We start from the raw sequence: 24040 nt of genomic DNA, 5'->3' as shown, positions 1-24040 counted from the left end.
TTGTTATATATGAACCAGGCGTTGAAGTCCCTGCCTCCCACTACTCTTGCCAAAAGGGCTTTAATTGGTTTTGGGCTTCTGCAACTAGTTTTCTATTTCCGCCACTGCAATGCTGTTCGACATGAAAGCGTCTTTTTAAGAAAAATGTTGAGGGAATTATGCAACTTTCCGTAAGGGAGTACATCTTTTAGTAGAAATATCAAGGAATGTTTCTGGCAAGCCATTCCCTGCGAATAGTCGGTGTAACATATCTTAAAATTTTAGATTTTGATTTGACATGTGTAGAGTGCTGTTGTGTTTGAGCCGAATTTAGGTGCAGATTGTATTTTGATGCATCGTGACAGCAGGCAAGCGAATCGAAATGTGGTGACAAAATGCATGCTAAAATGTAAAAGAAATCGCTGGAAAAATACTAGAAATTACATGTACAGTTCATTCCAGATGCCTTTGGTCCTATGTGCCTAGGAAGCTCGAGCCTGAACCAATTCCCAGTGTAGACGGTGGCTTGGGCACAGTGAAGTATCCAGAGATTATAGCAGTGCTGTGAAGAACACTTTATTCAGCACTACACTGAGATTGAAAAACACATTATGGAAGGTGACTAACTCTCGAAAATGCGACAAGTGTAAAATGCACAACGTTTACCAGCACGTTTGAAGGTAGTATCTCATCACCGACCTTCTCTGTTGCTAAAATGGCTTCTGCTGGAAGATGTGTCCAACTAAATAGGGTCACGTGGTAGTCAGTTTTTTTTTTGGATTATCTGATTCTACCGATCTTTCCGAACAGATGTGAATCTTATGATGCCTCTTCTCCTTTTTGGTAAGCCCGGAGCACAGACTCTCTTTTGGGTTTTTCATAACTGACTCTGCGAGCTAATTTTGATTAGTCAGTAGCCTTGTTAGGGGGGTTCTCTGAAAAGCTGCGAGGTTAGCTGCTATTTTATTTTATAAACCCCTCTTATTGGTTTTTGCACAATAACAATAGAAATGCAACTTCAGATGTTACTCACTTACCATAGAGACAAAATCAAGATATGCATCAACGTGGGATGTACTGCTGATTGGTCATTGTCAATCCAGTCTATGCTCATCACGTGTCCAATCTAAAGTAGTTCCAGCAGTTGGTGCTATTATCGAGGGCAGAAACCAAGGAAAGCGTCTGCTAGACTCCGTGCACGGATCTCTTTTAGAGTACCCAGCGAGGGCATTATCGGTCATGATGCACCTTCCATCAGTACGGTTTCTGCCCATCATTAAAATGGTTTCTGCATTCTAATATTAATATCATAATATAAGGGCAGGAAAAGATCAAGTCTTCAAAAATTAGGAAGAAAGTTCGACAAGAAGAAGCGTACCTGTTCTAATGGTTAACAGCCAAGAGCAAAGTTATGGCTCCTTTCATTCCTCACACACTCTACACCACAGAAGGATCCTTGTTCAATTATAACTTTTAGAATTACTTGTCCAATTAAAGCATTGTTGTTACTAAGGCGTCCTCATAAACCGGCCCTTGCTTTGGTGCCACACTCATATGCTAAAATAATCAACACCAGCAGCCATTTTATGATAGTAACCCGGGGTGTAGTAAGTGTGTGTGCCCTATATTTGGCCCCTGGTCCATTTCTGTATGCAGTAGCAGGTGCTTGTGTGGCTCCTTCTATAATACGGATCGTGTCAGTGCATGTTTTGCATCCGCACAATGTCATGGACCTGTTCCCTCTTTTGCAAATGAGTTGACACCATTGTCCCTGAACTTTTGCCATATTACTGACACAAAGAGAATGGCAAACAAGCTGCTGGGAGGTGTAACTACTCTTATGCGTATTTGTAAAGCGCACTGTCATCCACAAGGGTATTCTGGTGCTGAGCAGGTGTGTGTCTAGCCCTTCCTTTGGTGGGTTGGTGAATTCAAAAGGGGAGTCTTCAGCTTCTTGCGGAATTCATGAAGAGAGTAGGAGTCTCTGATGTGGAGTAGGAGGTCTTTTCATGCTTTAGGAGCACTGTAAGAGAATTCCCGTCCTCCTAATCTGGCTTTGTCAATGCTTGAAATGTCTGTGAGTAGGAGTCATGTGGAGCAGAGGTGTATTGATGGCTGATGGCAGGAGATGCTACTTTTCAGGTAGGTAGGGCCTGAGTTGTATAGCGCCTTGAAAGTTTGTGTGAGGAGTATGAATCAAGGTGTAGTGTGATGTGATTTCTGTGTGGGAGGTTGAGGATGAGTAAGTCTATAGAGTTCTGGATGGTTTGTAGTCTTCTAGTAAGTTGCTTGGTGATCCAGACATAGAGGGGGTTTCCATAATAGCCCAGCTTGCTTGTGCCTAGGGCATGAGTGACAGTTATTCTAGTGTTGCTTGAGGGCGATTTGAAGATCTTCCTTAGCATCTTCAGGATGTGGAAGCAGGATGCAGTGATTACTTTGACTTGTGCTGTCATATCCAATTTGCTGTTGATGATTATTCCCTGGTTGCTGGCATTGGCTCACGGTGTGGGTCCAAGTGCGTCCAGCCATCATTTGGATTCGCCGGCCACCATATGAAGTACCATGGTGAGGTGGGGTTCTTGCAGAAGATCACTACTTCTGTCTTGTTAGTTTTGAGTTTGAGACAGTTGCTGTCGTCCAGTTAGCGACTTCGTTCATGCAGGCAGTGAACATGTTTCTTGTGTTGGGGGTCTTGTTCCAGAGAGGGAAGTATGAGCTGTGGATTGCCTGCGTAGGAGAGGATGTTGATGTTGTATGCACAGCTGACGTTGGCCAGAGGGATCATGCATGTGTTGAAGAAGGTGCCGTGGAGCTATGAATCTTGATGCACTCCACAGATGAGTTTGCAGGCTTCTGAGGAGTAAGGTGCCTGGCGGACAGCTTGTGTTGTATCCATTAAGTAGGAGCAGATCAAGTACAGAGCAGGTCCTTGGATGCCAATCTTGTGCAAGCTTCGGCTGAGGTGTGAAACCATGTCAAATGCTTCAAAGAGGTCCAGGAGAATGAGGCTGCCTGATCTCCTCTGTCATGGATCATGCGTTTGTCATCTGTGGCGGTGATAAATGCTAGTTCTGTGGTTGGGTCTGAATTCGGACTGGGTGGCATCGCGGAGCTGGTGGGTGCTGTGGTGGTCAGTGGGACACTGGTCGATTAGTAACTCTAAAATCTTTGCAGTGTATAGTGTCTGTATTGGAAATCTGTGGCTGGGTCCGCGGATGGTATCCTGAGCAGGGGCGTGATGTGGCATGTTTCCAGGTGTCTGGAAAAGTGGCTGAGTTGATGGAGGCATTGAGGATAGGTGTCAGTGGTACAGTGATCATTAGGAGTCCTTTAACAAAGGCATGGCAGAGGCAATGCTCAGATGGCTTCCCGAGTGGATGGTCTTCATGGTAGCAGCAAATGTTGACAGTGGTGAGGGCAGTTCACGAGATGGGGTTCATTCATCAAACTTCATGGGAAGTTCCATTGCAACTGTGACCGTGTCCAGTGGAGGGTCAAAATTGCTGTATATGGATGTGATTTATTTACAGAAGATTTTTGAGAGCTTGCTGTAAAGGTCTTGAGGGGGTGATGTTGCTAGAGGCAGCAGAAGGAGCAGTGAAATATTTGACTATGGCATAGATTTCCTTGCTGCTATTAGTGTTGGTGTCCATGTGATCTGAAAAAGCTTGGTGTTCCATATCTGCTGGTGTTAATGTCTTAGGACTGATTTGAAGGTGTCTTTATCTGCGCTGCTTTGACTTGTTCTCCATTTGCACTCCAGTTGCTTGCAGTAGAGTTAATTCACCTTGAGTACCTTTGTGCACCTGCTGGCTTGTGGCTGGGCACTTTCTTTTGGGTTGCACTTGAGAGGAGCCAGTGTGTCTACACATGTGGTGATCCGGCTGTGTTTGATGCGTTTCAGCAAGTCGCTGGTGTGTTTAGGCCATTGCTTAGAGAGCGTGGAAGCATCTCTACAGAGATGCTTTTCCATCTGCGACAGGCGGTTCTGGTAGTGGTAGGTCTGTTATGGGTATGTTGCAATTAACTACGACATGGTCTATCCTGGTAATAGCTGCTGACTTGTCAACTGTGATATTGCTGATTGAGGAGAAAATCGGGTCTAGTAGGCGTCAGGATATGTGGGTGGTTTTGGTAATGTGCTGGATGAGGACAAGGATTCTAAGGTTTTCGAGAAGAGGTGTGTATTTTAGCTCAATGCCACTTCTAGGTGAAAGTTAAGGTTTCCGATGAAGAAGGTGTTGATGATGAGTGTGACGAAGTTCGTGATATCACTGGGTAAATTAGTGCGGGTCCTGGTGGTTTGTATACGAGGGTTCCGTCCAGGGGGAAGTTGGCTGTGATTAATATCGTGAATGGGAGTGGCTCCATATAGGTGGTGAGGACGTCTGTGTGGGTGATAACACCTGATGGTATCCTTGAATGTGATGGCAACTCCACCTCCAGGCTTGTGCTGACAGTCTTGCCTAATGATGCAGCTGACTTGTTTGGCTGCGAAGCAAATGTCTATTGCTGAGGTTTAATTTAGCCATGTTTCCTTGAGAAACAGCAGGTGCAGAGCGTGGTTATGCAGTTTGTCTCATATTTCCGTGGCGTGTTTGGTGAGCCAGCGGGTGTTGAGGAGCATACATACCTACTGTGCAACAAATAGTGGTGCACCCTCAATACTCCTGTCCACTCCTAGGGCGCTGTTTGAGGAAGGGAATGGGATTCCAGTGCCTTTGTAGGTGTCCCCATTAGCTTGGAATTGACACGCAATGATCTCATCTGTGTTGGGGTCCATGTGCATTGGAAGATGGACGGGCATTTTCTAATTCCAAGTCTGTCTTTCATGACTGCTGTTCACAGGGCAGGCACGAGTTTGTGTCTGTACTGGGGAAAAATACCTTTCTGTAATTAGGTCACAGACCCAATCTCTGCTTGAAGCATTCAATTAGGGTCACTCTTGCAGGTGGTGCATTCAAAGAGGTTGGGGCCTTCACCTACCTGGACATTGTCCTAGACGAGCAGAGCTGCACAGAAGCTGGTGTAAAGGAAAGAATTGTCAAAGCAAAGGCTGCCTTCATTCAGCTGAAGAAGATCTATAGCTCCAAGGATCTAATATGGCAAAGCAAATCTGGCTTTTTAACACCAACGTAAAATTGGTCTTTCTGTATGGAGCAAAAGGTTGGAGGACAACAGTGACCACCACTAACAAAGCCCAGACCATCATCAACATCTGTCGGAGGAAAACCCCACAAATCCAATTACCAAACACCATCAGGAGCAATGACCAATGGCAGCAGACTTTACAACTCTCTTCTCATGAAGAAAATCATGAAAAGACGCAGGGGCTGGATAGGTCACACCCTCTGCATACCCGCATTAAACACCCTCAAGGCAAAAGGGAAAAGAGGAAGGCCAAGAAACACGTGGCACCAAGGTCTTGAGGCTGACTGTAAAGAGATGAATTACACCTTGAAAGAAAAGCCCCAGACAAAAATAGCTAGAGAGTCCTGGTTGATGCATATACCCCATAAGGGGTAGTAGGCAAAAGTAAGTAGGTGGTGGGATCCTTTTCTCTTTTTCAACTGAGACTGGTCCCTCTGCATTGGAAGATGGACTGGCATTTTCTAGCTGCAAATCTGTCTTTCATGACTGCTCTGTTCACAGAGTAGGCACAAGTTTTCCCTGCACTGGTGAAATAGCGCTGTTCTGTCATTGGGCCGCGGTCCCTATCCAATTAGGGTGTGAAGCAGCGCAAACTGGGACTCCAATGATAGCGTAACAGAGCTTCATTTGAGAAGCTGCATGGGATTCCACTAATACTGAAAATTTAGGAAACGAGAGACAACCAGGGGAAACGGTGGTCAAACTTTTCCAATTATTGAAAAAAAGGGACAGTCTAGTCATGCAGGTATTGGAAATGTGTGTAATTTGACCACAGGCACCTGTTACTGACTGTCTCAGAAGTCACCCATATTGGCTAGGTTTTAAGACACCCTAGGAAGAAGGAAAAACGGTGTCTTTCCCTATACTGTTAGGCAACGAAGAGTAGCATAATGCTGCCAAAATTGTAGTTATGCAAACTACCAACTGAAATGTCACCCCACCAAATAATTAAGACTGAGTCATGTAAAGTTATCAAGATTCTGCAATAACGCAACGTAGTACAGCTTTCAGAAGACGTTCCAATCATGTCAGTCGAGTTGCAGTATGTGTTGCAAATGTCTCCTATTTCTAATTCGAATTGCTAAAAAATATTGCGATAGTTGAAGAGCTGTTTCAGAGTTGGTTTTGTCTGAAGACCTGACCTTTCCTGATCTGTTGTTTGAGCACTAAGCTCTTTAATTTCTCCTTTCTTTGAAGCACTGCGCCGGGGTAAAGCACTTTCTCAATCCCCTTATTGTCTGCAAAGATTTCATAACGGGCTGGTTAAAAAGACGTTAATCTACTTACAAGAAGTATCAAGTTCTTCCTGATGCTTCTTGAAGTTGTTCCAGTTTTAATAATAAAGCACAGTGTTTGAACGCAAACTGGATTTACCTGAGGTACTGCACTTTGTGTTATCCAGAGACTTTTTTTCTTGTCCAATTCGGTCGCGTCGTCACTAAGCAAAATTGTTTGGATGCCTACCTTGTGCCTGCTGTCTCCTCTCTTGTCCCTCTCCCTATTACCTCTACTGCTAGCTGTCTCCTTTCCAACCTGTCTCTCCTTAACCCCTTCCGTGCTCGTGACGGAAGCACTCCGTCACGAGCCACGGACGCGCTGTGCTGGTGACGGAGTCGTTCCGGCGCGGCCGCCCCGCCCACGCTGCAGGAATTCCGTACCTGCACGGCCGTTCTAATGAGCGGGCAGGGCCGTGACGGAACCACTCCGTCACAAGCACAGCGTGCCCGTGGCTTGTGACGGAGTGGTTCTGTCACGAGCATGGCGGCGCCGTGCGGCCTCCCCACCCCTCCCTCCCAGCGCCGCGGCGTAATTTCCGCGGCGGCCTTAAAGCACCAAGTTTCTGTGGCAGACCCCTCCAACCTCAAACGAATTGTAACTTTAGGGAAAAAACAGCATTGTTAACCTAGAATAGAAGAAATTACTTCATAAAAAATTTGCAACTATTATAAAAAGCATCCCTTTTAACCATATTTATTTCTGAGATTTGTTTATCTTTTCTGGGAACAATTCTATAGCTTCTGTTTTTCAGATGTTAAAACAAGTACTGGAGAAACGCTAACTGAAAATAGAATGGGCAATTCTGTTTTCCTGTGTCTACATTTCGGAGGTTTGGTCCCTAGCTTTCCGGTTTCCTACTTTTGTAACTACAGAGGTATAAATGTCCCTTCCGAAAAAGAGAATTTAGTTGCACTTACAATAAACGGTCAAACTGTTGGAGTGTTGATTCTGTCTCTTGAGTTCAGTGTTTCAAGTGAAGTAGAAGGCTGGAAGTCGTAGAGGGAGCAGGGGCAAGGATGCTAACAGTACCCCCAAAGGTCCAGACATTCCTGTGCTGAGAAGGGCGTTGACTGCAAAGCTGCCCAGTGAAATATGGTTGAGAGCTTGCAGCCCACCACCCTCCCTGTCCAATAGTGCCACTACATTTAGAAAAAAGATGCTTGGGTCTCCTTTTTTTGCTGGAAGCAGGCTGCACACATTTGATATAGTTTGATACAGTTTGCGAGTGCGGGAACTAGACTTTGCCCACTTGCTATGGAATATGCTCCTGGGATCTCTGGAGTGCCTCTCACAGTCTATGCATGCCTCTTGGTTTCTGGCCAATAGGGTAGGTTCTTGTGCAGCCTTGTGCATGAGAACGGTCCTCCTCACTGGCACTATTACTTTCCCTTTCCTCGACAGTCAACATGTCCGTGCCCAAGTCCCAAAGTGCTGTAGCTCACTTTTTCTGGGTGGGTGGGTGAAAGTTAACCCAGTTGTAACTGTCCTATTAAGTGAACAAATGGGGGGGCAGAAGCAGCTTTTGACCCTCCCATATCATCTCCGCAATCCGAGAGCCCTGCACACTAGTGTCAAATAGATTGGTCATGGTGCCACAGGTGGACCATACTTTTTTTTGCAGATAACTCTAACAAAGGCATTGTTATCATGGTGACTGAATATTGACCATTTTACATGTTTGTATTCACATAGTTGAGTTATTTTTATGAAGTTATAGATATTACAGACAAACCTTCCTCGTGTAAAGCTTATTTGACTCTGATGAATGAGTTTAGAGCGATTGAGCTTCTGCCATTAACTTTGTCAAAATTGCACAACTACCATGTAACACAGAGATTGGCCTGTGGTTTTCATTGTCCAAGCAGGTCTCTTCCTTATGCTGGGGGGCTGTCAGACACACGTGGAATATGTATGGGTGGATTCTCTGAGGCACTGGAGTTTTTCAGGTTGAATCGATGGCTTCCATATCTTGTTTGCTACTATGGTTGCAGAAAAGGCCCTAAGTGGAGTTTTCAATTTATGTAACTCCTGGTCTTTGCCAGTCACGTTAGTTCGTTTCATGAAGGGTGGGAAGGACTTTCCCATTGTGTTAATATTATATACACGACTTAATCAAACCACAAGAGTTCAGTAAATATTAAAGGATTCATTGAAGAGGTAAGCCAGTTTCGGATTCATAGCAATTTTATGGCATGCCTCATATGATGACTAAGTTCTTGATGGAGATTCTTTGCCCACATCTGAGAGTTTAGCTAGGGCCATGGCTATCTTATAATTGCCACTTGTTCCTTCTTCTTACAATGAGGGATGTTCAAGAATGTAAAAAAAGAAAATATTCGTTGATTTTTATCAAATACTGTAAGAAATAAGACATTGATGGGGAAGTATCGTAATATATTTTAAGCATTTTAGGATAAATAAAACGGTTTTATTTACATTAATGACAGTAGGGCAGTTTGATTTTGTTAATTTACCTTTGTAACATTTTTACTCCTTCTTTCACTTCACTACCACTAAAGCTGAAAGCTGCTCCTTGAAAATGACCACCACAGAAGCCACGAGGGCACTACATAACCTTCATGTAGCCTGTAATACTGTTGTCCAGATATCGAAGCCACTAGAAAGCCTTGTCTTTTGTTTTGCTGTTAGCTGGCAACAGTTGAAAAGTGTATTCATCCATCTAACAAGAAATTTCCATGAGCCCCCAAAATAAAGATCACAAATTAGTGCTAAAGTGAAAGGTTCCTAGAAACATTTGAAACTGATGTGTGCATGGGAGTAGGTAAATAACCAGCATTGGCAAAGTAAATAGGTTTTGCCTATGGGAGATCTATTGGCTTTGTCAATGTTTTTTAAATGTTGCACAACGGTGTGAGTGCTGTCGTACGTAGCTTAAAGTAATTTAAAAAAGTGATCTGACATGGCCAGACCACTACATAGCTCTTTTTTTTCTTTTTACTTTAAGCCATGACCTTACAAACAAGTTAAAATTGTTATTTTCCATTTGCTTCATATGCAGTTTATATTCTTGAACAAATGCCCATTGCAGTTACCAGCGTGTTAAAGTGTACCTAGCTGGAACACTGAGTATGGACTGGCTGTGGTGTTACAGCCAGAGCTGCTGACTTAGAAGTTGGGGAACCAAATTCAAGTCTGGGCGCTGGCTCAATATCCTGTAATTCTAGGCAAATCACTTAATCTCCCTGTCCTTTTGTAAAGTTACTGGCACTCATGTAAAGTCCTTCCAGTCGACTTCGCACTATATAAAACAAGCTATGATGGAGGTAGGAAGGAGGCAATTAGCGACGGGGTGAGGAAGGGGTATACCATGACAGGAGTTAGGTGGTGGGAGTGACAGTCCAGCAATGATCGAGGAAGGGGCATGCGGGAAAGGGAACCGCAGCAACAGAAGTGAGGTGGTGGGGATAGGGATGGGCAAGTAACAGAATGTTGATGTTGGAAAGTAATATACATAAAGTATGTTACAAGTGCATGGCCAGTGGAAGGACACTGGCTGCTGGAAGCAGTACTTGGTCCAAACTCCACAGCAAGGACACAGACGTGAAGCTGAGCAGTAAGCTGGAGGTAGGATGAGGCGCTGACCAACAGGAAGAAAGGAAACAAGAGTGACTTGTTGCCAACCAATGGTAAGTAAAAGGTAAGTTATGGGCAGTCTCTAAACCCCTTTGAAGATATTTTTATCTTTTAATTACAAGAGATTTTGCAAGCCCTGTGTAGGCTAAACCTAAAAAGGCTCCAGCCAGATCTATGTGGCAGTTAAAATATCTATTACTAAATCTGGTAGTGCAAGAGAGAGAAGTCAATCGGTGACCCAAAATTGAAATCAAATCTACTTCAGAAGCTTGTTTGATGCTATTCACCCTTTTGTCATCCTACTAGCACAATAGTTGCTTTGGTTACATAAAGTAATTCTTTCTCCAGCTCTTAACATTTGCAATCCGGTTGTGCTTAAACATCTAACATATGGGAGACATTCAGTTATACTGTTAAAATTATTTTAAAAAGTGAAGCTGCAGCTTGTTAATGACCTCTATTTAGTTAACTCTGCTTGATAATATATTGAACTCAGTTGCTCTGGGTTTGTTTTGTAATTTATCTGGGTCAGGTTTCTTTTGGCAAGACATCTGTTGGCTTGATCTCTCTGATCTAAAGTAAGAGTCGCCTGTTGAATGTTGTGGTCTTGCAGATCCGTAATGTGTTTCCTTTCGCCAGCTGCGCAACACCTCTTCATGGGCCACTACAAGCAAAAAAAACACAAACGGATTCAACACCGCATTATGAGGAGACAATATGAAATATGTATGACAGAACAGTGCATGCCTTTACCACGCAGTCTTTACAATGCCTATACATTTACCATGCATGCCTTTACCATGAACATACATAGGATTACATTAAAGTAACCATTACCACGCATATCTGTACTATGCAAGTATTTACCACGCAAACCTTTGCCACACTTTATTTAAATGGAAAAAAATTGCATTGTAATGTAATTTTTTTACACATATCTTTTTGGCCCAGACAAACCTGCTTGTTAATGCAGAAATCATTTCCGCAGTGGACATACGTGGCGCATGCTCCGCCGTGTGAAATGAACGCTATCCATTGCACAGGTCTCTTTGTAATGGGAAAGATAAAAAACCCTGAACAGTAAAAAAGAGATGTCGTGCCCAAGTGGGCTGGCAACTTGATATAGATACTTTCGCTCTTTAGCGTTTCATCTGACAGATCACAGGTGGCATCATCCGAAAGCAGAAACAAAACATAGCAACAATTAGTTAAGAGAAAACTATAACCTACATCATAATGTACACCAACAGTGATAATAAAAACCAAGCTACTACCAGAGGCAAGCGAACACACTTCTCTAAACATCTGCTTATAACATTGCATCAGACCAACTTACAATCTCATCATTGTCATTTGATAACTAAAATACAGCTCACTGAATTTAACGACGATGTACAGCCAGCTCTTCATCACAGTTATGCCGCATAGGGGCTAGTGTCCTGTACTGTACAATCATTTTTTACTTCAGACGTTTCAGATTCAGTACTCTGTTACCACCCCTTTCATTTATTTTCACCTTATCTAATACACTAAACCTAAGTAGATTGGTATTCTGACTATGATGACTCTGAGTATTCTTTTCTTCGCTTTGTGTATTGTACTCCCTATATAAGCTTTCTTACAGGGACAGAAAAGGGCATAGACGGCAAAGTCAGTATTGCATGAGGTGTGTTTCACTATCTGGAAAGGCTTGCAGTCTTGCGACAGTGTCACTTCTTTAAAAATGTTACTGTTTTTGCAGGCTTTGCAATTCATGCATGTGAAAAACCCTTTGATTCCTGTTGGCTTCATGCTTGACTGTTCTACTGCCCTGCATAAAGTATCCTTCAGGGATTTTGCTCTCTTGAAGGTGATCTGGGGGGGGGGGGGGGGGGGTGGGGGGGGCTCAACGCTATTTGCTAAATCTGGGTCTGTCTGTAACACTGGCCAAAATTTACTGAGACTCTTCCGCACTTTGTAGGCCTGCCTGTTGTACGTTGTGATAAATCTGATTTTATCTGGAATTTCACTGCTAACAATGGTGCTCTAGATCTTTCAACCACTTTCGCTCTTGCATATCCGGTATTTATTCATTTCGGGTAATCACCATCCACTAGTCTTGCTACTCTGAAACGCGTCGGCAAAATTAATGTAAATTGGTGCAGAGAGGCGGGCTGCAGTGTGAAAGCGGGATGGTGAAGTGATGTCGTGTGCGCTCCTGTGCGCATGGGCACATTGTTGGAAGAAATATATATATATATATATATATCAATATGCTTACCAACAGTGTGTGGTAAAAGCATGCCTGGTAAAGGCATGTATTGTGAAGGTATATGCTTTATTTCCTGTATTTATATATATTTTTTATTATTTCTGGTAACATGTTAACACTTATATCACTTGTGTTAAAATATCTGAATACCAAAAACACTGAACAGTGAAATGTCATACATTTTGAAAAAATAATTTCCATAAAGTTTACCTTCAACATTGTTGTAGATAATTGACATAACAAATTGGGAACGTTATTTTGCTCTGATTTTTAATGGCATTTTGTGACGGTATTATCTTTTAAAGAAGGCAAGGTAGTTCAGTAAGGCAGGTGCCCTCTGATTGGGTAGAGGCAAAGGGGAAGGGGATAGAGAGATAAGAGGAAAAGCATGAGACAGACCTTCTAACTTGTGGGACTTCTGTTTTAAACGCTCACTGATGAGGCAGAAGATGCAGTATGTCTCCCACCTGCAGTCCTGGGTTTCAGTTCTGACTGCGTTGTTTCAGCCTTTGTTTAAATCAATTTAGAAAAACACGACTGTTGTTAAACACAACGGGCCTTATTACAATGGGGCCCTGAAGGCCTCTGACCGCAGGTTGGAGGCTTTCCGAGCCCCATTTGCGGTTTCGCTTCTCACCATCACATTACTATGGGTGCGCTCAAAACTGAAACCACCCGGTCATTCCGGCTAGCTTCCGACGGGCTCCAGAAGCCCATCATTCAGTCGAAGACCGGCACGTAATCCCAAAGGACGGCTTTCCGCCATTGACATTACGATGTTCGGTTGCCGACAGGTTTTCCATACCAGGCTTTCCAATATGGAAAGCCTGTTGAAAAGCGAATTTGATGGCCCCTAGCAGGGCCATCTTCTCCCTGTGACCTCCAATTGGGGGGCTGAGGGGGCACCTATGGTGCCCCCGTTAATTCCTACTCTGTGTGGTGGGCACCTTGAGGTGCCTGCCACGCAGTGAAGGGATTAACAGGCTCTCCCATTTCTCAATGGGAGCTTGTGCTATGGCCAGTTTACAGCCACAGCACAAGCTCCCATTGAGAAATGAGAGTATGCGACTCCACCATGTGCGGTTGAATTGTGATTGCGGTATCAAGACCACCGGATGTCGGTCGGTCCCGAGAACGCGGCGGCAACTCATACCAACACCATTATCGAGCCCTAAGTATTTTGGATTTAGCATGGACAGTTTTTACTCCTTGCATTATAATTTCTTAATGCACTGACATATTAGTCAACCACCTTACGTAAATGTGGACTCTTTGTTAAAACTTAATATACTGTTGTTGGAGTTGAAAGGAAACATACCTAGCTAAATAAACTGTAACATTTTTTTCTCATCTTCATGAAATATACGAATGCTTTGGTAGGTGTGATGGATCTGAGTTAACAAGATCGGGGTTTAAATTCGCCAATCATCTGTTGCAAATAAAAATGTACCTAAGAAAAAACATCTTACATAATCATTGCTCATTTGTGCGGGATCCGCCAGTTTATGCTTAGGAAACAAGTAGGTGAAATAAAAACAGGGTGTGGGTTGAATACAAACAATGCTTCTTCTGAGTGCATTACAGTGGTAAGGTGCAAATGTCCACATCCTGCAAACAGTGCTTTAACTTCAGCTGGAAAATGTATCCAACTGTATGTAATTTTAGTCTAGTAGCATTCCATTTTGGGTGTATTTGAAGCCAACTAGAGCTGTTTGCATTCAAAACAGACCAGACCTGTTTTTACTAAACTCAAAGCCAACAGATTTGCTTTCTTGTTAATTATTTTTCAAAATATTCTGCATATTATTGGCTGATTTGTATCTGTGCCTAGTTGATAGTTAACACATTTCTGTGAGAGTTAGCATTCCACAATCCATCTCCCCTCTGTGATAAAGAGGGACTTTGGTTAGGATAGAGGAGGTCATTTATTGAGATTAAGATGAGTCCTTCCAGTGAGCCATTTTAAAGATATGCTTTTATACCTGTGCCTTAGCAATGCTTACAGAAGATCCTCTGATTAGAAGTTATGCCGCGAGCAACAATCTGGACGTTTATTCTTGGTGTTCACTTAATATAGACTCGCTGCGTTAATATGCTATAATTCAGGTATTTTTCTAGCCACCCCCTTTTCAGTCTCTTTTTTGAATGTATTATTTTAACCTTTGCCTTTTTTGTTCAACTTCTGACTCCCCTGCCTCCTTACTGCATTCATTTTAATTTTTTATAGATCTTGTAAAATGTTATATAAGATCGAAAATGACTCTGCAATAAAATGAAATTGATTAGAAATAACTGAGGAGAGAGCTTCTGTGGAATCATGAGGTGGCCTGGCGAAGTCACCAAAGCTAATTAAATATTAACCCATTTAGAGTTAAGGTTAAAAATCCATGTCATCATACTCATTGTTTTCATTTATGTCAGTCCTGAAATTAACCTAGACTTTTGGCTGGAAAAGTCCAGGAATGGAAAATGGCACGTCGGATGACACTCAGCCTTCTAGTAACTTTAATTTGAGTGTAGCATAAAAATTAAGCGGGAAACATGATCCAATCAGAAATTGGTAGGTAAGCACCCAGCGAGTGACGTGCATTTGACTTGGTTTGATCTCAGCGAACTACCTCTTGCTTTACTGCATATGCTAAACTAGGCAAAACGAATGTTCCAGATGGTGAAATATTAATGTTTTGCAGTGTACAAACATTGTGTAGAAATCGCAACAAATAAGGAATTATTCATAACTGGACATGTTAGACTTAACACAGCATTTCTATTCTGCATTGTCCTTCTGTGACATTTGCATGGCTCATATGTGACTCTGAGTGGCAATTCCAAATCTTGAACAGGATTTCTTATGTCTGTTTCTTTCCAATTCGTTCAAGTTCCTGTAGTTTTGCTTTAATTGAAATAGAAAAACAAGCATCAGAATGCAATAGGAAAAAGATTGACGGTGCTACACCTCGCATATGGGATACGTCATGGTTTCTGAAGTTATTACAAGTGAGGCCCTAGCCTACTTTCTTCTTTAAGTTTAAATACTTTTTCATTTTCCAAACAGGGAAAATTTAGTTTCTAACAAAAGCACACCTCTCAGCGTGCTCTGCGGGCAATGCCTCGTATGTGGACAAACTATTGGAAAACAATTTTGTTAGGGTATTGAATTTTTTTAAAACAAGCTGTCCACTGTTTTCCATCAATCCAGTAACATTTTGCTATATCGCTGATCTACTCAACTTTCACTATATTGACAATTTAAATGATAGGCACTTTTAAAAACGTTCTTAATCAAAGTATTCAAACGCTTAGGCTGCAAAAACTTTGAAGGATGTTATTTCATAGAAAAAGGAAACTGCACAGCGCTAACTGTGTGAGCATTATAGCTGAGGTCGTCAACATTCAAAGTAAAAGTTATAATAATCTTGCATTTTGAAATTAAAAACTTTCAGAAACCTTTGTAGTGAGTACCTCTTTATTATTTATTTATTTTGCAACTCCTTTTAATATGGTCATCCAAAAAGTCACTTTTATCTATGGCGTTGTTTATATGGTTCTGCCTTTAACCATCAATACTGGCCGTGAAAAGCAGTAGCTTTTACAGTGCAACATGTCGTGGAAGGTATCTTGAACTCATTGACAACCTCAGGTACTGAAGGTCTGGCACACCTGTTAATTCAGTCATATTTTAAAGTTTTCGCAAACCGCACCAGGACAGTCTTCGTGCTCTGCAGGGATTGGGCAAATTTGTGGTGGAGTCAACTGTTGTGTGACACTTGACATGGCTGTAAAATCATTGACATGTATGCCGTGTTTACTGTAGGCAGTATCCAAAGAAAAACATGTAAGCGGTGGAAGGTAAGTGGTAATCTGCTTAAATGCACTACAGCCCGTTCCTACATATTACTAGAGGGGGACATATTTAACCGCATGCGCGCTAGCGGTTTTCCCGCTGTGCGCGGCGGTTTTTAAAAAGCAGCATTACATGACGAGCTCAGCTCGTCATCAGCGTACGAGCGTCGTCGCTCATGAAGAGCTGAGCTCGTCATGAGCGCGGAAGGGGTTAAACTCCATGAGGTGCGACTTAGAAGTGTACAATGAGAATCCTACACCATGCAAGGGGTAGATGTAATTTCTCAGTCCATGACCTGTTGAAAGATATGTTCCCATTGCAGCCAAGCATGAGCTCGTTTAAAGTATATTAGTAAGTTTCATTGTAAGGTTTTTGTCTAGTTGGTGAATGGCCATGGTTACCTCTGCACAGTATTTTTTTTCTGTTCATCCACAGCTTCCAGGGGGTAGGTGCCTTAAACTTGATTAAGTTATTGAGCTTGGGCTTGGGCGAAAGGGAGCAATCTACTTGCAGTACTGGTTCAGGCAAGGTTTCCTGCTAAGATGTGGTGAAGGTGAGAAGCTAATGGTCATTTCCAGATGCTTCTGAGCGTTTGATGATTTGGATCCAATATCTGATAATGAGATTGTTTTGTGTTTATGTCCCTGAACCCGTGTATGATACCATAAGCCCAGTCTCAGTCTACACCGAGGGTCGAGATGCCATGCCAGAGGGTGTAGGGTACCTTGCCCAACAGGAAATGGGCCTCTCCCGTCTCATTCTTTTTGTCTGTTTACCAACAAAAGGGGCATCATCTTTTTTGGGGTTTCGTGGCGGTCGTGCCAGAGTAGGAGAGACATAAGCTAGGCTAGGATGCAAAGACGACCTTCATCTAGCCCTTTTCCCCGCATCAGCTGCTGCCTGATAGGAGTGGACATTTCCCACCCACCCAACACCCCTAAGTTAGTGGTTAAAAAGGTGTAATTGGGAACGTCTGAAAATCAGAGACGTTCAACATAGTCTTCTGTGGATTTATAACTGTTTTAGAAATTACTTCGGATGTGGGTTTGGGACTGGCTAAATGTGAGTGTCAGTCTGTTGACAGCCTTTGCCCTCTTGCTCACACAGTGGTGTCTGCATTTGCTTGGAGGTTTGTGATTGGGCTTGAACACTTATGACACTCTCTATTATTTGGCATAATTGTGTAAAGAATTGCTAGCATAATGTACATAATGTTTATCATTTGTCAGGTGCCCGTGTTGTGCACTTAAGTTAAATTTGGAATTTCTGATGCTCTTTATGGTCCATTTGTATGTAATAAAAATGTTACAGCATTTGAATAACCCAGTGATGGTACTGGTGGCATGATATATCCTGTATTTAGTCTAGGAATGAAGCCACTGCAATTAATTCATAATTTGGGGGGTCTAGGTGAAGCCTGGGTTTGCAGGTTCTGATCGGCTTCACTGTATGGGGAGCCAGCAGATTACCAAGTCTTGGTTATAAGAACTGTATATAATTGGAAGCGCTGATCCTTTAGGCCTAATATGCGGAGAGCTTTATCAGTACCCCTTTTCTCACTATAACTAAATCCTTGAACCATTAAACAGATGCACTTATTATAAATTCACTAATTATGGTGCATTTTGTGAAACCTATGATGGCAGAGGTGTGTGTGCAATTGTATAAAATATCTGCTAATTCAAACTGCAGAATTCTTCATGGATTGACTTCTGCTGTAAAAAAACAAAAGTCTACGTCACTTGTCATGCAGTGAAATGAAAAAGTATGACCGCATTTTTATTATGTCAGAGCTCCGTTAATAGACTGCCTGACTAGGCCAGGGCTCGTATTATATCAGGGCTTGGAATCTAACAAGGTTTCAGATTTTTGCCACAATTCAGCAAAGACTTACAAGGGCTGTAAGACAGCAGGAAGCAGTATTTCCACGTTTTATGTGGTTTTTTAGGTCTCGCCTTTTCCATTCCGAAGGAATGGGAAATGGCGAGAATTCAAGTGCTCAAAATCCTCGTGAAACCACCGCTTTTTTCGTGCCGTTTTCTTCGAGTTCACGTGGCCACAGGCACGCGCGTTTGGCCCATAAACTTTCATGGCCATCTGTTCCCCAATGTCCCTCCCACCCTTCCTTTGATCTTGCCGCGAGTTCTTACAGGCTAATGGCCCTCCCCCTCCCCAGCACAGAGCGCGCATCGCTTGTTTCTTTTATCCTGTCCTCCATTCCATCCATCTTTAATGCTTTCTTATTAACATTTAGTTATGTTTTTTCCATTCTTCTTTCATTCTGCTTTCATCTTTATTTCTGCCTGTCCGTACTTCTTTCCTTCCATCTCTAATTGTAGTTATCTTTCTGACCTTGTTTATATTAAATGTCATTTACTTTCTTTCTTCCATCCTTTTTGTAATTCATTATTTTCTTGTTCCTTCTGTTCTTCTTTTCATCCTCTTATCCTTCCTTCCCCTATTCTGCTATCCTTTTTTTGAATTAATTGCTTCAATGTAATACTTCCTATTTTTCCCTTTCTTTGCCCTTACTTCTGTCTCCCATTTCTTCTTTCCATTATTTCATTCTATTTTCCAGCTCTCCTTATTTCTTTTTCTCCTTCCGTTTTTCGTTTTATTTGTTCCTTCCATATTCTTCCTTCATCCTTTTTTTAAATTTCTTTCCATCTTTCTTCTTTTGAGCCTTTTTCCATTCTGCTCTCTTATTACTTTCCATCTTTCTCTTCTTATTTGCACTGTATTCACCTTCCTTTATTCGCACTCTCTCACTTTATTTGCTCTGACTTATTTTTTCTTTACCATTTATATACTTTCTCTTTCTGTCCAACACTGTTTTTTGGCTACTTTTGTAACCCTTGGCCCCTATCACACACCTGTGTCATGTAATTATTCTTCCAGTACTACGAACCACAGATCAAAGATAACTAGCATTGGCATAGCCAATAGGTCTCGCATTTGGGACCTTATAAGTGTTTAGCCATGCAACAGTTGGTGTTGTTGCACCAAGGATATTCTGCTGGATAACTAAATACTTATAGGGTCCAAAAAGCGAGACCTATTGGCTATGCCAATGCTTGTCATTACAGTGTCGTAAGCCAAACAAGCATCGAACAAACGGTGCAATGCAAAAGTAAAAACGCGAGCTCCAAAGTACAATAATTGTGCACTCACTTCACTACAGTCAGCATATTTTTCTTCCGTAGTTTCTTTAAAATAGAGTAGAAGCAGAAAGGATAGGCATAGGAAGGTTACCCCAGACATAATGGGTGAAGGAATGAAAATGCAAACAAGGATATGGTGGGGATACTAAGAGAAGAAATTGTGGACCCGAACGAAGAGAACCAGTTGAAGTAGAGAGTTAGAGATCAGAGTAAGTAGATAAGTTGGAGAGCGTGAGTGTAAACACCATAATACAAAGATAACAGTATCTATGCTGAGATATGATTAAAAAAAACACCGAAGCTGAGCCAAGTAGGGAGAAATATGAATATGATTGAGGAGATATTTTGGAAAACCAATATAGAGCAAAAAACAATAGTTGATATGAAAAAAACTGTGAAAACGTTTGAGTGAGGTAATAGTATACAATATTTGACTTCAACTTTTATAAAAGATTCAAGTGATAGTTCTTGACAACTTACGAATGTTGAGAAAGTCAATGATGAATTGAAGAAAAGTCCAAGACTCCGAGCTGAGGTGAAAAGCAAAATGGGAGTTAAAAAAAAGTAAATAGGAAGGTTGGAGTGCCCTGTGAATCTGATCACAACCAAAATCTTACATGTTTATGGGTATTCCCCAACTCTCTCCAACCTATTCCCACACTGTGAAAAATTACTTATGATAAAAGCAGGAGTAAAACTTTTTCTGGAATTGGGGATAAAAGCGGTTGTAGGGAAGGTGAATTTGTAGTCAATTAGCAGATTTTTGCATGAGCAAATATTATATCCGGGCAATCCTCTTTCACAGATCCGTATGGTGGTAATGTATTTGGAAATCAGACTATTTGTGCTTCAAAGGTGAATTTGTAGTCAATCAGTAGATTTTTGCATGAGCAAATATTATTGCCGGGTAATTCTCTTATCACAGATCTATATGGTGGTAATGTACTTGGACGTCAGACTATTTGTGCTTCAGGGTCAATGGCCTCCTTGTCCATTGGACATAGTAAGCATGAAAACTTGTCCTTGAACCCAAACAATATGTCCTGTGTGTCTAGCAATAGGAATTCACAACCCTGAACCTGCAATTAGTAAAAACCGGTTCTTCGCATACGAGTAATGTATTTTTGAAATTGTGAAGGAGTAATACAAAGTTGCTCTAATGTCCATCTTGATGACCTTTGCCTTTGTATTGTAATTGTATTTAAAGAACATTTCATGCACAGAAGTTCTTTCCTTTAAGCATGTTGCTTTGTAGATTTTGAACCATGAGTGAGAGTTCACTGGAGTGAATATACTCGTTGATTATCTCTGCCAGTCAGAATAAGACCATGCCACTTTGGCACCTCCTTGACCAATGACCTGATAATGCAGGAGACTTGGTTTTTAACCCTGGCTTCAAACTTGACAATGAGACTCTGGGTAAATAACTTAAGCTTCATGTGTCAAATCAATATTAATCTCTGTAATGTAGAATTTGTTGTCTTCTAATATTCCGAATAACATGTCCATGCCCTCCAGGTCATCATGTCCCGGGCTGTAAAATACAGCCTCACCTGGATCCCACACTGTATACCGTCCTCTATGCATCACCTTTTGTTTGAGTGTTCTAGCTTTAATAAGTGTTATGTGCAATATGCTCTGCTGTACATGAAATGCCTAAAATATAGGAATTAATAGTACTGGCCCAGTGCTGTGTCAGGGATATGATATCCGTGATCTGCTGTGACGTTTTTGTGTTCATGCATTTGATGCCCTGGTTTTAGTTGTAGCACTTCCAAATCGACCCACATGGATCACCAGAAGTTGACAATCTCTATCTCATCTTTGACAAAAAAACTCAGTAAGTTCAGTAAACTCGGTTAATTCTCTTAAACTGCCCAGCAAGTTTTGTGCTGCCTTGTTGTCAGAGAACTCCCTTTTGTGGGAATTGATATGTCCTATTTATTGCCCAAAGAAGCGTTAGCCATCTTTCCTGTTAGTTTATCACTGGCTACTTTCTCTTAACATGGAAATAGTGCATAATGGCAAGTGGTACTGTGTGGGTTTATATGGCGTGGCCCATTTTAAATAATACTCGGGACCTAATGCCAAAGGCATACCTGCAGTAAGCAAATACCAATGTAAAATTAAACAGACCATTAAAACAACAGCTGCAAAAGACATACAGAAAACCTAAAACATACCCACAATGCTGCAACCTCAAAACTCCTTCATTTTGTGGCAAGTTCAGCCCAGAGGGCTGTGGTCCAATTTTGTTGAAAGGGATGAAATGTTGGTGCAGGCCCCAAGTATGGAAGCCTTTATCCTGAAATGCCCAGGGTTGGACATGAGGGTAGACCAGAGTGATCTGGAAATTTGCCCACCATCTATTTTATGTCACTCAAGGAAACCTTATCCTTTTCAGTGTTTTCTCTTCTAGTAAATGTCTGATTAGGCCAGGGACATGGCCACCGATGGGTTTGTCTTTTGCCACGGTTGGCATTTACTGCAAAATTATAGATTTAAACACGCCACAAAAGTGTCTCCAAACTTTTTTAACTGCACAGTGATTGCCAGCAATTTAAATATACTTGCAGGGACGACCCTTAATAGAATGAGGGTTTCTTTAAAGACGACATGAAGGGAATATAAATGGGCAAAGCTCTCACTTATCTTGCAGAGGTGTGTTACGAAAATCTCTACCTAGCATCACTGGCAATGTTTATACATCTTCCCTTGCCAACAATGGCCTACCGCTCATCTACCACTTATATTGAGGATCATTGAAAAAGTTGTCTATATTCAGCTTCAAGTTCACATTATTGCTAACTATCCCCTGCATGATTCTCATTCTGACTTCAGATCACGCTCCGCCATGAAAAACTCTACTTTTACTAATACAAGACAAAGGTCTCCTGGCCACAGGTGGAAACCCTGCCTCCTGGCATTACTGGACCCCTGAGCTGCCTTCAACACAGTCAACCATACCACCCTCAGAAGAATAAAGAAAGTGATGGTTGGAACACTTGAATTAATCTCAGCCATTGGTAGTCTGGGTCATATTACAGTCCTTCATGTGTTTTAACTGCGGTGCCACTCTAGATAGAAACCAGCTATGTGTTGGTCCTTCTGCAAAAAAGAACAGTGAGTAGTTTTTGTTCCTTTCTGGAGGGGATATGGACTAGCAGTACAGTCTTTACTGTTCCCACAGCGGACGATCAAGCCAGATTTGTATATAGCTGGACTCTCTTTAGGCCTGGACAGTGGGGGGCAAATGATGGACTGGACCTCCGCCCGAATGAATGACAGTGGCTGATATTGACTCAGAATTCACAAACTCCACCCTGACTCACCCCGTCACCCTCCCACCTTCCTAGAATAAATTACCCCAGCTTTGGTGAAGTATGAGCATAAATATATTGTGTACCTCAGAGCCTGCCCCAGCCATATCATCCTGGTGAGCATAGTAAAGTATACCAGTACTGTGCCTTGGACCCCCTATACAAGACCACTCTTCAGTTGCAAGTGGTACTGGGTGGGCATGAGTGGCCCATTTTATATCTTACCCATGACCTAATGCCAATGGCGTGCTTGCACTAAGCAAATACCAATGTAAAATGAAACAAACCATTAAAACAAAGACTGAAATGGACAAAGAAAATAATAAAACATACCCAGAATGCTGCAACCTCAAAACTCTTCATTTTGCAGTGGGTTCATCCCTGAGGTCTGTGGTACAATTCTGTTGAAAGGGATTAAATGTTGGCGCAGGCCCCAAGTATGGAAGCCTTTATCCTGAAATGCCCAGCGTTGGACATGAGTGTAGACCAGTGTGATCTGGAAATCTGCCCACCATCTATTTTGTCACTCAAGGAAACCTGATCCGTTTCAGTCTTTTCTCTTTTAGTAAATGTCTCTGACTAAGCAGACAATATTTATGGCCCAGTGGTGTGAATCACTGGGACTCTGGTGCGCACTACATGAATTGAAATTATTCCTTTAAACCATTATATGCATTTCATCTTTGCAATTTATTATGCATTCACAACGAAATTCTTCAGTATCATCAATTATATGAAACAAACATTTTTTTATGATGCCATAAAATTCATACATAAACGTAATTTAAACACAGGTTAACAAGCAAAAATCATAAAAAAACCCAATGCATTTCGGGGCTATGATGCCCCTTCGTCAGGGGTCTGTGAAAACAAAAAGATACAGACAAGGAGAATATTATTTATACAACCTTAACATTATAACATCTTATGTTTCCTAAAGAAATTTCACTTAATCCATGCTTACCTAAGTCTTACGAAATAATATGTGCCCTGTGTGTGTTTAATGTAAACGTTTCATGCAAATCTCTGCGAAGAAAAGGAATGTATATCCATGTCAAGTTCTAAACATACTCATCGATTGCGCTTTTTATATTATCTGAACACCATCACGATCAAAGAATTTTTTACCTGCATAAGCGTTGTGAATAACAGGTCTGCGATATGAAAAGAATAAAGAAACCCGTGTGACTATATTGTCAAATGAATTGTAAATGCATTATTCTGAGAATATATGTAAATGATCAAGCTCACCTGCGTGTAACGCCAAACTTGTTATCACGTGGTGAAAACCTGTATTAAACAAGCGGCTAACGTCAGTGCGTGTGCACATTTTGGGGTTTACATTTATAACATGAATGCCCAAAAAGATGTGTTTACCTGCGAGTCTAAACGTGCAGGTTTCGATCTCGCCAAGTCTTCCCGTGAATACTGCAATAAAATGATGATAATACTATCATTA

General features: G+C 41.8%; 1 protein-coding gene across 2 annotated transcripts in view; it reads left to right on the top strand.

Annotated features, from left to right (window-relative positions):
* Positions 1-24040, top strand: part of GNAL (G protein subunit alpha L) — a 955956-nt gene that overhangs the window by 503253 nt on the left and 428663 nt on the right. The window lies entirely within an intron of this gene.

This window comes from Lissotriton helveticus, chromosome 4_1 (assembly GCF_964261635.1).
Source record: "Lissotriton helveticus chromosome 4_1, aLisHel1.1, whole genome shotgun sequence".
NCBI classification, from domain to species: domain Eukaryota; kingdom Metazoa; phylum Chordata; class Amphibia; order Caudata; family Salamandridae; genus Lissotriton; species Lissotriton helveticus.
The sequence above is the reverse complement of the archived record's forward strand: the minus strand, read 5'-3'. Positions and strand labels throughout refer to the sequence as shown.